Raw genomic sequence first — 12,984 nt, forward strand, 5'->3', positions numbered from 1 at the left:
GTTCAGCATCCAGACGTTGTTGGCAGCCAAAGAGGATAATATATCATTATTTCTGAGACACGGAATCACGCTGTCACCCAGGCTGGAATGCAGGAGTGTGATCCTGACCTCAATGCAGCCTCGACGTCCTAGGCGCAAGTGATCCTCCCACCTCAGTCAACTGTAGCTGGGACTACAGGTGCACACCACCACACCCAGGTACTTTTTAAATTTTTTGTAGGGATGAGGGTCTCACTGCATTGCTGAGGCTGGCCTAAAACTCCTGACCTCAAGTGATCTTCCCACCTGACCTCCCAAAGCAGTGGGACTGCAGGTGTGAGTCATCATGCCCAGCCCATAGAATATAATTTGTTGTTGTTGTTTTGAGATGGAGTGTCACTCTTGTTACGCAGGCTGGAGTGCAATGGCATGATCTTGGCTCACCACAACCTCCGCCTCCTGGGTTCAAGCAATTCTCCTGCCTCAGCCTCCCGAGTAGCTAGGACTTCAGGCGCGCATCACCGTGCCCAGCTAATTTTTGTATTTTTAGTAGAGACGGGGTTTCACCTTGTTGACCAGGATGGTCTTGATCTCTTGACCTCGTGATCCACCTGCCTCGGCCTCCCAAAGTGCTGGGATTATAGGCGGGAGCCACTGTACCTGGCCAGAACATAATTTTTTAACAAAAGCTGAGAACAGGCCACGTGGGAGCTTTAGGTGGGTGGATCACAAGGTCAAGAGTTTAAGATCGGCCTGTCCAATATGGTGAAACCCCATCTCTACTAAAAATACAAAAATTAGCTGGGCATGGTGGTACAGGCCTGTAGTCCCAGCTACTCAGCAGGCTAAGGCAGGACAATCGCTTGAACCCAGTAGACGGAGGCTGCATTGAGCCGAGATCGTGCCACTGCACTCCAGCCAGGATAACAGAGCAAGACTCTGTCTCAAAAAAAAAAAAAAAAAAAAAAAAAAAAAACATTATGAATGCATTTGTTTTAATGGCTCCTCAGCAAATATAAATACATGATGTGACCTGCTGGGTCCTATAAAAAAAGAAGGAAAAAAGTAAGACTAGAAAGGGAAACCTACTGAGGAATAAGGGCGATTCTAAGGAAGTTGCTCTCAAAGTAAGACCTTATGACAAAACCTCTGATGGAACTTGCCTTGAAGTCAGAGGTGGGAAAGAACACTATTTCTTCTGTATAATGGGGACACAGGAAAAACACATTGTTTTCAACCTAAAAGATGATTCTGCATCTATTCAGATGATTGGCATGTTGATCTGGATTTAAAGCTAACGCATCAACAAAAAAAAATAGGTGGCTGGTCACTGTGCCTCATGCCTGTAATTCCAGCACTTTAGGAGGCCAAGGCAGGCGGGTCACAAGGTCAGGAGTTCAAGACCTACCTGGCCAGCATGAAGAAACCCAGTCTCTACTAAAAATGCAAAAAATTAGCCAAGGCATGGTGGCACACGCCTATAATCCCAGCTATTTGGGAGGCTGAGTCAGGAGAATTGCTTAAACCCAGGAAGCAGAGGTTGCAGTGAGCTGACACTACCCCCCCGCACTCCAGCCTGGGTGACAAAGTGAGACCCAGTCTTAGAGAGAGAGAAGAAGAAAAGAAAAAGAAATGGGTAATGAAGAATTCATAAATCAGACGGGGAGTTGAGATAAAATATGTTGAATGGAAGGAAAACTGGGAAAAGGGAAGAAAGTGTAGGAAAGGAATTGAAGTGGAATAAAAATGAACCCCATGGGGGGAGGCTGGTTAACCACCACCAGAGTGCCCTTCGTTCAAACGTTAAGCTTGTACCCATTCTTCACACGGGTGGGTACTCCACGAGGGCAACGTTCTCCCCACCAGCCCATGTATGACCCGACTGTTCTAGCCATCGTCCTCCAAGGGCCACTGCCAATCCATCACCCGCCAGGAGCACTCATCAACAATCGACATCTCTCCCAGAAGGAACAGACCTCTAGAATTTCGCCGGACACCCTCATGCCTGTCCATCTCATTAACCTCACAGACAAACTGAAGTAGGTACAAAATAACAAACCCAACAGAGTCCAGCGCTGCACATGCCAATGCTCTGTCACCACGTGGCTGCTGTAAATCCCTCTAAGAATCCTGCTGGCACGTCCACTCGCAAAATAAGAGGGGCCAAACTGACATTCCAGACCCAGAGAAGTCACAGCGCTGGCAAAAATGAAGCCAAAGTGGCTTCTTTTTTGTTCCTCATTGAGACAAAAGCAGTAAGATCATCTCACATTTCATGCCAAAGTGAAAATGATCGCCGTAATAGAAAAGCACTGAATGTTATGGGCTAATATCTAGAAAACAGCTCAATAACAACCTCAAATATATAAGACAGAAAGCGTCCGAGAAACTAAAATTAAGACATTTATTTCTTCTTTACCTAGATGCAAGCTTGATTATCTAATTTACAAATAAATGCAGAGGAGAAAGAATCTGCTCAATACAAATAGGATGAAAGAAAGGATATTTCAAACCCCTAAAGGCATACAGCAGTCCAGGCCGTTTATCACTGGAGAAAATTATGCACATTCCTTAGTATAAAATGGGTGAATGGATACATTATGTAATTATATTGTGCTGAGTCAGTAGAAACCTCGTATCTAGCAGATGTATTTGAAAAACCTAACAGGCCAGACTGGATAGCTCATGCCTGCAATCCCAGCCCTTTGGGAGGCCAAGGCAAGCAGATCACCTGAGGTCAGGAGTTTGAGACCAGCCTGGCCAACGCGGTAAAACCCTGTCTCTACTAAAAAATATACAAATTAGCCAGGCATGGTGACAGGTGCATGTAATCCCAGCTACTCAGGAGGCTGAGGCAGGAGAATCACTTCAGCCCGGGAGGCACAGGTTGCAGTGAGCCGAAATTGCACCACTACACTCCAGTCTAGGTGACAGAGTGAGACTCTGTCTCAAAAAAAGAAAACAGAACAATGGGTTTTTTAATTTTTCATTAAAAATAGCTTGTAACTTATAGATCCTGGTTCATAACGGGTCAGCTCATATCTAGACATTTTATTGGGGAAATTTTTCTTCTCTAAATGTCAGATGAAGCAATCTTTTGAAAAGTTCATTGTGGGTCTGGCATACACAAACATGGGAATGGAGCTAGCTACAATGTTGAAAACAGGAAGAGAGAGATGAAGACAGACGACTCACAACTTGAAAATACTTTCTAAAAAGAGGCCTTCCCCTTCCCACAGCAGGGCTCACCTACAACCTGCTGTGAAACACCAATAAAAACGTGAAAACACGGAGGCTAAGAAAGGACTCCAGGAGCCCACATGCACTTTCTTCCCGGGGGTGGATTTTGCATGGCAAAAACACAAGTTCCGTTCACATTAATTAGCAAGTGAGAGAGGCCGACTTCTCACAAGCAACACCACATCATCTCTCTCCTTTACAAACTCTGATTTTAGAAAAGTAACCAACAAAAGGTATAGCTTTTAGAGGGTTGGGAATTGTGTGGGATGTTTTCAGGGAGAGCCGGGGACAACTTTATGGGTGGTCATTATGAAAGTGTATTCAGTATAGACAGTTTCTTATTAAAATTACAGGCAGATTTTCTCTCAGACTATTCAAGTGCATTAGCAAATGTGAAAAAAATCTGAACTTGGATCAGATAAGAGCAATCAGACTACGGAATGCATCTGCTCTTTGCCAAAGCCGTATTTCATTACTTTTCAGAATTAGCTGGCAATGTCTCCGCAATATTTACTGAAGTGCAAACCAAATGTTTTCATCTGGACAAAAATCAAACTGTGGTATGTTACAACCACAACAGAGATCATTTTAATCCAAAAGCTTGCTTTCTCTAATTTAGGCGGTGGTTGCTGTAAAATTGGATTCTTCTCTATGAATCATGTACACAGACAAGCCCTCCTGCCCATTATCTTCTCTTCCTCAACCAGTTCTTGATCTTAAGCAGCCAAACATTGCTTGGCGGTATTTTGGAAAGACCCTAAAGGGATTCCCTCCGCACTGTCATTTAGCTGGAGAGTCAAATTCTATTGCTTGACCCAATTACCATGAGGTTGGCCCACTGAGTTTGTGTTTCATCTTCAGGATAAACAGAATGAAAAGCAATCAGCCCCTACTATCAAATTAAGAAATAAAACTTCAAAGTGAGCTGGTAGGGACTGGGGCAATGATATAAGATGAAAGACGTCACAGGAGAAAGCAGCCAACCACCCTAGTTGGTCAATCTACGTATATATATATATGTACCAACCACTGTTCAAGCCACAGAGACTCACCCAGAGCAGATACTTACCTTCATCTCACACATTCATGCATGTACATGTAAGCACAGACTTCCCTAAGAGACTTTGGGGACAAATGTAACAACATGTCCAGTGGCAATCTCTGCCCACTCCTTGTCTGACTTTACTAGGGAAGAAATTAAAACAAAATTTCCCAATTGGCATTCATTTGTCCACCATCCTAAAAATATTTGCAAGAGGCAGATACTCCATGGGCTAATATTTTCAGTAAGCGGACTCACATTCATGTCTTAATTTATCTTGATTGTATCAAGACAAAACTATCATTGCTCTAAAGATCCAAAACTCTAGGATGAAGCCAAGGCTCTAGGAGTTGCTTACTTGCCATGAGACTTGAGGTTTACTCAAACCTATACAGACCATAGTGTCTTCAGTCAAAACATTTTTATGGCCCCACACATAGGCAAAAGCAAGCTAAGCTACTCTAAGGTGACACTATTACACTCTTAGCTATAAAATCATACTGTCATTCTTTCCATAGGTGACAGCAAATATTTCCCAAATGGGAAAGTAAGCAGATTGACGACCAGGATCTCGGAGACAGCAGGTGGAAATCCAAAATGAACTCGATGGTTAGAATAAGCTGGAAACCTTCAGTCTTGTTAAGGAACAGGAGGGATGATGTAATGACCTCCTGGACACATGGCCAGTCTTTCCCTCAGCAAGCCTCCCTCCTCCTGTATTACAGCTCTCGGGAACTAGCACAGATAAGCAGCCAGGTATGCCTATCTGATCCCACATATGGGAAATTCCCGACACATACATTAGGTAGTAGTCTATCTGCAAGCACAATTATCATGAGGGACTTCACAAGGAGAATACAATGGGTATCATATCACCTTCCCCCCAATCTCCTACTCCCATGCTGATCCAGCATCTTTGTCATTCAAAACTAACATTCTCCTTACAACCTTTCCTGTGTTGTTCCTGGCACGAGCAATTTAAAACACATTCAAATATACCTCCAGTCAAATGTCACAAGGTCTATGGTTCTCTGCATCTCACTGAATATACAAATCATGTCACATAGCAGCAGCTATGATGGTGCTCAAGCCATCACAGCATTATTTTACCTTGAGAACCAGAAACCAGTTAAAAAGTAAACATTCTGGCCAGGTGCAGTGACTCACACTTGGAATCCCAGCAATTTGGGAGGTGGAGGTGGGCAGATCACCTGAGGTCCAGAGTTCAAGACCAGCCTGGTCAACATGGTGAAACCCCGACTCTACTAAAAATACAAAAATTAGCCAGGCATGGTGGTTCATGCCTGTAGCCCTAGCTACTCAGGAGGCTGAGAAAGGAGAACAGCTTGAATGCTGGAGGAGGTTGTTGCAGTGAGCTGAGATCACACCATTGCACTCCAGCCTGGGCGACAGAGTCTCAAAACAAAACAAAACAAAAAACAACAAAAACAAAGAGCATTCTAACTCACAGCCACTACACACACAAGTCCTTGTGCAAACTACGCGAGGCCTTCCCCAGTTCTCAGAGAAGCAGAATACTCAACTTCCCTGTGGGACACAGATACCAGGAACATGAGCGCTATAAATGAACCCCCGCAGTCAGCAAGGTGCTTGGCCAACAAAACAGCACTGCTGTAACAAAGTCTTATTTCCATCCATATTCTCCAAGTGGATTTCGGAAAGACTCGAAGACTCTCTAGAAAGTAAGAAGGCCTGAGACGATTCTGAGAAGTACTACTGAATCCATGCCAGCAGTCACTGGCAGGAAAAAGGGAGTCTGCTTTATCTTCAGGGAGGGCACAGCATGGTCAGAGGCCAGCTGGCCTGTAGCAGGGAAAATCCTCCCAGGAAAATGACTTACGGTCTTATTAATAACATCTGATCAAGGTCACCGGGCCACTAAAAGTGATCCATCCTTTCCCTCCTCAGACCTCACAATTTCCAAGGTTTCAATTTCTTCGTTATTAACTGATAACCTAACAAATAAATAGCTAACTCAGCAGAACTGAGCTAAGTAATGGACTCTAGGAGAAAACCAAGCATATGCACAAGCTAAGGCTGGTTTAATCTGGGGGAACAGTAGCAGTGGCCACTAAAAGCCCCTAGCCAGTGATGACACCATTCTCAAACACACACTTTCACTACTGCTGCTCTCAAAAATTAAGATGCAACAACTCCCGGAGACCCTCAAAAAGAGTTGTGTACCACTGGAGACAGTATGCTTTCCTCCCCAAAGAGTTTACATAATGTAAAGTATTCCCATTTTGCTCAAGGAAGCTCATTATTAGTGCCATAGTGTTCCTTGCAATTGGGGGATTACTTAATTGCTTTCTAGCAGGTTAATCCCCTTTCATTCTGTGACCTCTAAATCACCCCAGGCTTTTGCATTTGCCCTACTTAGAATTCCTAGTCCTCAATACTCAAGGCTAGGACTACATCAAAATATGTGTTCCTTGCCAAGGAGGTCAGCAACTCTCTTTAGGAAAAAACACCACAGGTGGGCTGTCTCTTCTATTACCTGTAGTCTATTCAGCTGGTCTTTTAGACAGTTCCACCTACACAAAAATCTAATTCTCCACTACCTCTGCTTCGATTCACTGGAAAAATGGTAAATAAACGTACAGCTGGACCTTTGTATCAGAAGCTTCCGCACCTGCGGAATAACCCAACTGAAGATTGAAACATTCAGGTAAAAAGAGAGATGACTGCATCTGTAATGAACACATACAGACTGTTTTCCCTTGTGATTTTTCTCTAAACAACTGTGTAACAAATATTTACATAGCATTTACATTGTGTTAGGTATTGTAACTAATCTAGAGATGATCTCAAGTACACAGGAGAATGTGCATACATGCAAATACCATGTGTCATGTTACATAATGGACTTGAGTATCCATCAATTTTGGTATCAAAATGAGGTCCAGAAATCAGTCCCCTGAGGTATGAAAGGATGAATATTATGTGGATTGTCAGGTCTCCATATCCAAGCCTGGAGCCTGAAAGTCTGAAGTCTGAAGTCCTGCATGCCTTGGCTGATGTCTCCCACCCCCTGCCTGCATTTGCCATAGTACCTGATCACTCAGCAGAGCTTCCCTCACCCAACGCTGCCATCTTAACTGTTTTTGTGATAATGTAAATACCTCTCACCCAACCCTGCCATTGTAACTGAACTTGTGGTAATGTATACTCCTTGCCCCTACCCCCACCACTATAACTGTTATGACTCTGCAACACCCCCCCTCACCAAAAAAAACTACCCAAACCTATAAAACCAACTCCTATCCCACAGCCCTTTGCTAAAGCCCTTTTCGGCCTTAGCCCACCTGCACACAGGTGAATGAACAGTCACGTTGCTCACACAAAGCCTGTTTGGAAGGTCTCTTCATTAAAAGCGTGCATTTTTTCAACATGGATGATGGCCTCAGGTATGAATTCTGGGCTATTTCATGCCTATTAGCTTTAGCTTACCTCCGCAGAACTGTGTGCTGTATCGACTCTAGAATAGCAATTTTGCAGATGAGGAGACTCAAGCTGAGAAATATTTAAATCATCTGCCCAAGACCTGCCAGCCTTCTGCCACTGCTCCTTGGAAGACCTCCCTGAAGTCTCAATCAATTTTCTGCAGAGCTGCCAGTAACATCTTCCTAACCTCATAGGCGTATTACCATGTCATTTCCCACTTGAAGAACCCAAGGGGTAGTCTAGCAACTAGCCCAGGGCACAAAGAATCGTGGCCTGATCCTTTCTTGCTTTAACTCCAGGCCCTCCAAGTAATCACCCTCAACATCAATCCATGCCGTGGCAGGTGCTTCTACAGAACCCCTTTCCCAGCACCATCCTCTTCCTGCGAAGGTTCCTAATGCGCTGTAACCCACACCATTCTCTTGCAGCCATCCTAGGGCCTCACCCTTCCTGCTTTCATGGGTACACACCTCTACCCCCCAGCATGTTCAGACATTTATTATTATATCCTCAATTTCACCCACCACTTGATACTGCTTTCTTGTGACTAATTTCTGTTTTCTAGGTGTCTAGCATACAAAAAGACTTTGGTTTGCTGAATTAGCAAGTTAATGACAGCTGATCACCAAAGATTCTTTAAGACAGAAGAAACAAAAGGCAGGCATTCCCCAAACAAGACAGCATTGCTTCAGTGGCCCACAGTAAGGACGTTTATGAGGAATTCCCCATAACAAGGCTTTCTTCATTGTGCCAAGCTGTGACACTGAACTGTAATGCCCACGGTCCTAGGAATGAACTGTGTATGTAGGTTTGCATGCTTCAGGAGTCCCCTTTGGGAATGCCCTTGTTTGCAGTGCCCCATAAAGAGGAAAATGTAAATAAGAGAATCATTTAACCTGCCAGTGCTCTGCTACATTAAGCTCTTTTTAATCTGTTAATAATCATAGTCAGAACAAAGAGGAGACGACAGAACTCATTAAGAATAACGAGAGTGGTGACAGGGAATACGGCAATGGTACGAATCACTGCATGCAGCCCGAGCAAAATCCTCTTCCCCGCGTGTGCCAGTGAAAGATACTAATTATGCCTCTGGCAAGAGACATGTGGACCCCTTCAAAGCAGCTATTTAAAGATAAATACACTGCGAGCAAATATTTCCGGCCTGGCTGCACTATTCATCCCACCCTCCTCTCCTTTAGAAATTTTAGGTCACAATATTAATGAAAGAGCCTTGCAGACTTAGCTGGTAGTGTCATAAAACAAATTTGTTTTAAATTTCTAAAGCTTTAACCTTAGAATGACTAGCTGGGTGTTTACATATCTATACTAATCCCAGTATTAATGGTATACGGTATTTTTTCCCAACCTCAAAGTTTTCTCACCATCATTAACAGATGACAAACAAGGTTTAAAGAAAGACCCACTGTCTTTCCCTTGGCCTCATGATTTCTTCTCTTCCAAATTCCAAAGAAGTGCTGAGAATATTAAACATAATAATTGAGAACTTGGGTGGGGGTAGGGGGAGACCCAGAATCCTCAGCAACAAACATCCCTTCCAGGTGTTTGGTTTGGTTCCTTCATTATTTCTGCAGCCAGACTTTCTTCCCTATAAATAATGAGCATATTAAAGACTGCCTTCCTTACCCCTCACACTGCCGCTGTCACCCAAGGGTGATGGGCTGACTGAGCTTTTCATGGTGAATACCAGGCTTGGGGATGTGACAAACTATGTTTGGTTTGGAATCAGCACCAAAAGAAGAACAGAATTAGAATGTAGGTAGAAGAAGTTTAATCGGATTCCCAACTGTCAAGTTTGCCTGAAAGGACTTCAACGAGGTGAAGATTTAACTAAGGATGTGTGTCATCAGCAGTGGATAACAAAAAGGTGGAGATATCTCTAAATGTACATCAGGAATTAGATAAATCATGAGACATTCACAAAACGGAACACAAGTTATTAAAATGAAATGACAAGCATTTTTTTTGTTAAGCAGGAAAACCAGACTGCAAAAATAAAAGTATAATAGAATACCATCTTAGAGAAAATATTACATATGCACATAGAATGCTTAGTAAGATATTCACAAACAAGTTAATTAATAGCGGTCGTCTCTGGGAGATGGTGGAGATGCTATTTTGAATGTCTTCTTTTGCCTACTTCTTCACCTTTCTTCGCCGATACTCCCAAGATAAATAAGAACTACTTTTACGATTTTAAAAAAAAAACCTTAACATCCTGTTTTTCTCAAATTAAAATGGAAACAAAATTATTAAACTAGCACAACAACAGGGATCATCTATGTGACCTTTGTACACACCGAAATACAGGTTTTAATCAGCTCTAGAAACTACTATTAAAAGATGCTATCTAAAGCCACCAAATCCATCGGACTTTCGGGGTCATGAAGCTAAATAAGCATCATCTGTCATTTTGGGCTTGTAGAGTCAGATCAGGTAAACACACTTATCCGCTTGGAAAAAAACAAATGGCATTTTAAAGCTAAGATGACTCACTTTTAATACCTAACAGAAGTATAGAAGAAATAGCAAAAGAGTACAGTATCATACAGCAACAGAAAAACAATTAACAAGGCCTATTTTTATTACCTAGCTCATAAATGAAAACATTCATTTCCAAGGTATGGAGCATTTTTTAAAAATCATTTTAAACATCTTCTAGGCTTCAATTATTTAAACCTTTTTTCTATTTGACATCTAAAAGAAGTAAATTTTATCTATGAAAAGATGAATCTCTTCAGTCTGCAATCTTGAAACTTCAAAGCCAGGTACTTGGTAATGTTTTCACTAGACGGCATTTATATGTACCATAAGCATGCCTCTGCAGCTACGATCCTCTCCAAAGAACCTCGGAAAATATCATGTTTTAAGACAGTGCATGCACAAGTACACGTAGCACAAACACACACATTCCTCCCTACACAGAATCACCGAGACGTTCCCTGATGGGTTTCTCTCCTTCTCTACATTTGGGAACTAAATACTATAGTAGTCACAATTGCTCCACAGTGAAGACTTGCATATGAAATTCCATCATCAACAGAGTAATCGTCAGATACCCTAATGAAATGGGATTGCTGGATTGGTGGAGGCAGAAACTATTATTTCATGATTTATTAAGCAAAATGCCAAGAGCAATTCTAGACATCAAAATTTCTTTCCCTTAGGCCATGTACAGTGGCTCATTCCTGTAATCCCAACACTTTCGAGGCTGAAGTGAGCTGATCACCTGAGGTTGGGAACTTGAGACCAGCTGAGCCAAGATGGAGAAACCCTGTTGCTACTAAAAATACAAAATTAGCCAGGCGTAATGGTGCATGCCTGTAATCTAAGCTACTCAGGAAGCTGAGACAGGAGAATAGCTGAAACCCAGGAGGCGGAGGTTACAGTGAGCCAAGATCGCACCATTGCACTCCAGCCTGGCAACAAGAGCAAATCCATCTCAAAAAACAAACAACAACAACAAAAAAAAAAAAAAACCAACACGTAGTTCCAATTACATTTAAAAGCCATTTTAGTAAAGGATGCCAAATTAAACTTAGATAGGAGGAGTAAGTTCTAGTGTTCTATACCACTGCAGGATACCCAGAGTTAGCAATAGGAGCTATTTCCAAATATCTAGAAAGAGGATGTTCAATGCTCCCAACACCAAGAAATGAGAATAAATGTCTGAGGTGGCGGATATGCTGATTACCCTGATCTGATCACTTATATGTATCACAAAATCATGTGACCCATAAATATATACAATTATGTCATTTTAAAAAATTTATTTATTTTTATTTTTTTGAGACAAGAGTTTCACTATTAATGCATGCCTCCCAGGTACAAGTGATTCTCCTCCTCAACTTCCCTAGTAGCTGGGATTACAGGCATGCACCCCGAAGCCCGGCTAGCTTTGTATCTTTTTAGTAGAGAGACGGGGTCTTTCTCCACGTTTGTCAGGCTGGTCTCGAACTCCCATCCTCAGGTGATACATGCCACCTTGGCCTCCCAAAGTGCTCCGGAAAGACCCCTACATACACACAAACTCAGTCTACTAAGATCATCTGGGAGAAATGACATTCTCATAGTTCCAAGCATCCCTAGCGCTCAGATCTTGGCTTCTCAACAGCACTTGTCCCTACAAGAAAACAGGGCTCCTTGGAGACATGGCCAATTCCAGGTCTGAGGCCAGGAAAGTACACCATGAGCCTGGAACATTTTGTTGTGCCAGGCGCAAGGCTGGAAGGATGCCAGGGACACGTCAAAAGGAATAAAAAGCCAGCCTGATGAGGGGTCCACAGATGAGACTGGGATCTGGGACAATCTGAACATCAGAATACATAACACAAGTAACAGATCACAATGCTTTGAATAAAATAGGAAGCCCATATACATATAATTATGATAACGAAGATGAGAAGTCTGTACCAGTTTCAAAGAATATCCTCTCAAAACACTTATACATTGCAAAGGATGAGAGGGGTAACTTTACTCCTGATGGGGCCACCACAGTGGAATAATGAGCATGAACAGTGTGGGAAAAGTTGAAGTGAACTGTGTATCCCCACGGAGGACCCATCAACAAGGAGGAGGAATCACTTCCCTTGTGGCATTCCTGCCAAAAACACAAACCAGAACATAACCATGAGGAAACACCAGGCAACCAAATTAAGGGACAGCCTAAAAAATAATTGACCTGTAATTTCCAAGTATTGAGGTCAAGACAAACAATGAGGAACTCTTTGAGATTAAGCAGACTACAGACAATGGCAATGCCCAATTCTGAACTGGGTCTTTTTGCTCTAAACTCGGACATTACAAAGCACCTTCAGAACAAACGTGAAACACAAGTTTGAGGACTGCATTCATGCCCTGTATCACTGGGAACTTCCTAACTTTGACAGTAAGAGGAAAATGTACTTATTTAAAGGAAATACACACTAATGTACTGAGTGAGGGATAATGGGTGGAAACTTTTGGAGGTACTTAAAATCTGTCTGTAGTAACAAATTATCAAAATATTAATCAAATAAAAGTGATCCTGAACCTTGAGGTTTTCCCACAATGTCCAGTAGCAAAGGCCCCCTCCTTCTGTTCATTTTCTCTCAAATAACCTCACCCAAGAAACTCTCTGAGTTCAGGACTTCCTAAATTTTCTATCATTCCTCCAGAAAAGGCTCCGTCTTGTCTCAGTCTTCTGTGTTCTTTCCTCACAGATAGAAGAAAACTTAGTAAAAACACTGTCACGAATAACT

General features: G+C 42.5%; 1 protein-coding gene across 16 annotated transcripts in view; it reads right to left on the reverse strand.

The window, feature by feature from the left end:
• The window catches only part of JARID2 (jumonji and AT-rich interaction domain containing 2), a 282,534-nt gene that overhangs the window by 61,088 nt on the left and 208,462 nt on the right, over window positions 1–12,984 (reverse strand). The window lies entirely within an intron of this gene.

Source organism: Callithrix jacchus, chromosome 4, assembly GCF_049354715.1.
Source record: "Callithrix jacchus isolate 240 chromosome 4, calJac240_pri, whole genome shotgun sequence".
Taxonomy (NCBI): Eukaryota; Metazoa; Chordata; class Mammalia; order Primates; family Cebidae; genus Callithrix; species Callithrix jacchus.